Source organism: Myotis brandtii, unplaced genomic scaffold, assembly GCF_000412655.1.
Source record: "Myotis brandtii unplaced genomic scaffold, ASM41265v1 scaffold315, whole genome shotgun sequence".
Lineage (NCBI taxonomy): Eukaryota > Metazoa > Chordata > Mammalia > Chiroptera > Vespertilionidae > Myotis > Myotis brandtii.
In genome coordinates, this window is record NW_005362075.1 from 2,465,959 (window position 1) to 2,471,204 (window position 5,246).

Below are 5,246 nucleotides of genomic sequence, written 5' to 3' on the forward strand. Positions count from 1 at the left end.
GATATAGTAGGCAGGGCCATTGCAAGCCCACAAAATGTTGGAGATACATAATCCCCTAAAAAAGGCGCTTGCTCTCTTCGCGCTCTCTCTCTCTTGACTCTCTGATTCCTTTGACTTTGCACCTGCCGGTGTTGCCTCCGTGGCCATGTGGCCACGTGGACCACACACAATGGACTGATGGACGACAGCGGGTAACAGAAACTAAGCTGTTCTGATGCTGGACTGGTCACTGCTCCAAAGGGAAGTGAACACTCTGGTCACTGGCTTTGATTTTAGTCCTGCTGAAGGCAAAATGGGACTTCTTCCTTGGCAGGACAAAGGGAAACGGGACCTTGGAAACTCAGCGGTTTGATTCCACAGAAATAAAGCTTTTGACAATATCTCATTCTCCCGTGCGAGTGTCAGAAAATTCCTTTTCTCAGGTTATCACAAGAAGATACTCCCACTAGCAAACCGGTGGAGACTAGGACCTCTCCCACTGATAACATTATGAGGGCTAATTTAACAAGTCTAACTAAAAGCTAACTTCGAGTATACCTAGTCTTTTGAGAAAATTAATCAAGTTCCTAAGTAATTACCAAACAAGGTCAAATACATCTAAGTGTATCTACTTTTGACTTCTTATTACAGAAAAACTAAAAGATACATTTGAATCTGCTAATAAAAATGTTCTGTGCTTTGTTGTTGACAGCTCCCCTCTTTTTTCTGAAGAGCAACCCCAGACATGTGCTATGACATTATCCATAGCTATTAAGGAGGAAGCATGAGTCCTGTGACCCTGTGCCATGTCTCAGATTAGTGGCTGGGCTATCACTACTTACTGCTTAATCGGGTCCTTGTTGTGTTTTGGCACATCCCTAATTTTTAATTAGTACCTGCCAAGACTGTTGCCTGCCTTAGGACTCAAGTCACCCTTCTATTGTTGAGGAGCTGGAGGTGGAGGAGGAGGTGGAGGCTCACAGAGGGGTGCTTGCTCGGTTTCAGGTAGAGCTGCTCAGAAATGCTAAATTGTAGCACCTCTCTTTACCTGACCAAACTGTACTGACAAATTGATGTGGCAGCTCCTCAGGTTGGTGTGAGCCCCACACGAGGAACCTTTCTTCAGGAGTCCTAAACAGAAAATGGGTTTTTCAGTGTTATCGTCTGATGCACAGAAATCAGGACACACTTCTGCTTATCTCACTGCCTCTCCTCTCTTCTTCCACAGTCTCCTTGGGGAGGCCATGGTGAAGCCTCCTTCCTGCCTCCCAGCATACATTCTCTTTCTTTGATAGAATAGCCAGCTACATGCCTTCATTATCACAAATGTGTTTTCTTCTCTAGGGGAGAATTCTGAATTTGGCAGTTCCAGGCTGAATTGCAAACTCCAGGCTTGGTTGCTGTTAAAAGAGAAGAGAAAGGAATTTACAAACTCCTTCATCCATCCATCCACCCATTCGTCCATCCATCCATCCATCCATCCATCCATCCATCCAATATTTGTTGAATGTCTACTGTGTACTGGGCTGTTTATGGGAGATGCAACAGTACACAAAACAGAAAATACTTGTTACCTGGGAGATTATAGTCTTTCAAAATGAATACCTGACATTCGAGGCTATTTCTTGCTGCATAATTTTATTTTGCATATAAGAAGCTTTCTCTTTTCAATCTTTCCATGAAAAAAGTCCCCAGTCAGATGCCAATGAAAGTGATGGTCTCTCACTAAAAAAGGCAGAAGAAAAGCACATTAACAATGTTCAAAATATTTTTAAATATTTCAATGTTTTTCTGCATTTAGTGTTAGAAGTTTTGTTTTCTTTTTCATATTTTTTTCTGAAATCCTTTTTACCTTCTAAGTTTATTTAGTAGTTTTTCAAAGAAGACAATGTATTAGGAGACATATTAGATAGAACTTTAGAATTTGAATAAAATGAGTGAAGTATTTCCAGGAATCTGTACTATGCCATTTAGTGTTTCCTCAGAGTTTTAGGTGATTGAGAGTGTTGACCTGAAGTAACTATCAGCCGGCATGCCTCAGGTACTGATGTGGCCTGTGGTTGTACTGTGAATCTTGTACATGTACTCTGCAAAATACTCAATAGAGGTCAGTTGGTACCAATGAGAAGTGTTTTCTAAAAAATCAATTTTACTGAAAAAATTTCACTTAATGTCATTGTTTTTGCAAGAGGAGGCCACTTTCAATTTTATTAGTTATAGAAGGAGTTATGTGTGGGAACTTGATATAATTGGTACATTATTTTCAGTATGTTCCAGTGATATTTTAGTACCTGCTATGGACTGAATGTTTGTGTCCCCCTCCCTTCCCCATTCATATGTTGAAACCCTGCTCAACAATGTGATGGTGTTTGGAGACGGGATCTTTGAGAGCAATTAGGTGATGAGTGTGGAGCCCCCATCATGGGTTAGTGTTCTTATAAGAAGAGACATTAGAGAGCTTGCTTCCTGTGTCTCTCTGCCATGTGAGGACTCAGTCGGAAGGCAGCCCTCTGCAATCCAGGAAGAGAGCTCTCATCAGAACCTGACCCTGCTGCACACGGATCGCAGACTTCCCAGCCCCTAGGACTATGAGAGATAAATTTTTGTTGTTTAAGCTCCCATGTATGGCAATTGGTTAGCAACCTGAGATAAGATATATTGACTTCTAAAAAATTGGTTCTGGACTGAGCCACCCTTAAATTTTCGTGGTGTGTGTGTGTGTGTGTGTGTGTGTGTGTGTGTGTGTGTGAAGTGCCATTATACAAGTACATGACAGTCTTAGCTGGTTTGGCTCAGTGGATAGAGCATAGATCTGCAGACCAAAGGGTCCCAGGTTTGATTCCAGGCAAGGGCACATGCCAGGGTTTTGGGCTCAATCCCCAGTAGAGGTCATGCAGGAAGCAGCCAATCAATGATTCTCTCTCATCATTGATGTTTTTATCTCTCCCTTCCTCTCTGAAAAAAAAATATTTTTTAAAAAAGTAAGTGACAGAGCTCTGGGTAGAGGTATTCGGGGACTCATGTGGCAATTCCATTACTGCATTTCCTCTAGTTAGTGGCTAACGGAGAATATGGTGTCAGCATATAGTTATGATTTTGTTTGTGTCATTTACTGCAAATGTGGATACTGCAAAATAATAACCTTTATAACTAGGCTAGTGCAACAGCTTATAAGATTAGGATATACTTAATGAGGGAAAGAAATGCCAAAAGGAAAAACTGATAAAGACACTAGGAAGTGCAACCTCTTTTCTTTATACCACAAGATGTGTGCTGAGTACTTTTTTCATGTAAAGACAGTCTGGCAGACTCAGACCAGAGTTAAAAAAAAGTAAAATAGCAAAGTGCAACCAATGTCATTCAGAAAATTTGGAACACTGTAATTCAATTATATTGTCTGCCACTGGTAGAAAGTTTTAATTTTCATGTACTTCACTGGTACAGCAACTATGCACAGAAGGTAACCAATTGATACGCCAATGTGTAGTTCCATCTGGGGTAATATGGCAGATAAAAGAGAGACTTAGTTGGTTTTCTACATCAACATTTTACTACTTGGGATGAAACCTGGCTAGAGAACCTGGCTATGATGATCAACTGAATGCTGTCTCCGTGTCATTCCTTCTTCGCCGACTCCATCCACACCTTTGGGAACCCCTGGACCTGCTGGGGCTGGACCCCAACAGAACTGCACTTCAAATGGGATCTTGTTCTCCTTTCTGAGCTCAGAGGACCAGAAGGAGCTACCGTACCACCTACAATGGCGGGAGGACTATTTGCCATGAATAGAAGCTACTTCAGTGAACTCAGGCAGTATGACAGCAGCATGGATATCTGGGGAGGAGAAAACTTGGAAAGATAATTTCAGATTTGGATGTGTGGGGGTAAGCTCTTCATCATCCCTTACTCCAGAGTCGGACATATTTTCCAGAAAAGGCGACCCTATGGTTCCCCTGAAGGCCAGGACACAACTCCTTGAGGCTGGCACACGTTTGGTTGGATCAGGGGTCCTCAAACTACGGTCCGTGGGCCACATGCAAATACAAATATTGTATTTGTTCCCGTTTTGTTTTTTTACTTCAAAATAAGATATGTGCAGTGGGCATAGGAATTTGTTCATAGTTTTTTTTTTTAAACTAGAGTCTGGCCCTCCAACGGTCTGAGGGACAGTGAACTGACCCCCTGTTTAAAAAGTTTGAGGACCCCTGGGTTGGATGAATATAAAGAGCAGTATTTTTCCTTAAGACCCAACTTGAGGACAAGAAGCTATGGAAATGTCAGTGAGTGTGTTGAATTGAGGAAGAAGTTGGGTTGTAAATTATTTAAATGGCATTTGGATAGCATTTACCCAGAGATGCAGATATCTGGGCCCAATGCCAAACCCCAGCAACCCATTTTTATCAACAGAGGGCCAAAACACCCCAAAATTCTTCAGCATGGAAGGCTTTATCACCACCAGACTGGCAAATGTCTAGTGGCTCAGAGCTGCCCAAGTCAGAAGAGAGGCCTAGTAGTGCTTAAGGCATGTGACTACAGTGACCCAAATCAGATCTAGATTTGTAATGAAGAGCATGAATCGGTTTTAACTAATCTCCTTTGCCTGGATATGTCAGAAACTCGATCATCTGACCCACCCCAACTCATGAAGTGCCATGGGTTGGGAGGATCTCAGCAGTGGACCTTTGGGAAGATACCAGGTGTCAGTTGGACAGTGCCTGAAAGTGGCTGATCTACTGAGTCACAAAGGCTATGTTGCTATGGCAATCTGTGAAGACTCCTCCAAACAGCAGTGGCATTTGGAATGTCAAGGTGGACGCAACGCCTGGAATGTAATGCTGTCTTCCTGGGAAGATTAGCAGAGGTGAAACAGCAGACATTCTATATTGTCTACATCAGAGCACCAAGTGACCATCAGGAGGTGAAGAAGTATGTGACATTAAGGCCATTTCTAGGCCACTGTTAAGGAATTTCTTACTTAATGGTAGGAAACCAGAATACAGTTTTAATATAAAGAGTCAGGTTTATACAGAAGGATTATACCCAGGAAATTGCTGGGTCTATTCAAATTAGCTTTTAATTCTTTTTAATCCCCTTTAATGGAATGGAACATGTCATTATTTTCTTTCTTAGAATACTTCATAGTATACAGTTAACTTTAAGCAAACTGAATCCACACATTGTTTATATGATCATATTTAAGAGGTGGTTAACTACTGTAAATTTTTTGATGAATTATGGCACTATATACATTTAAAATAAAAAATCCT

The 5,246-nt window shown here is 41.6% G+C and overlaps 1 pseudogene; it reads left to right on the forward strand.

Moving 5' to 3' along the window:
• Nucleotides 1-3,458: 3,458 nt before the first annotated feature.
• LOC106726774 lies at nt 3,459-4,835 on the forward strand (annotated as a pseudogene).
• Nucleotides 4,836-5,246: the final 411 nt, after the last annotated feature.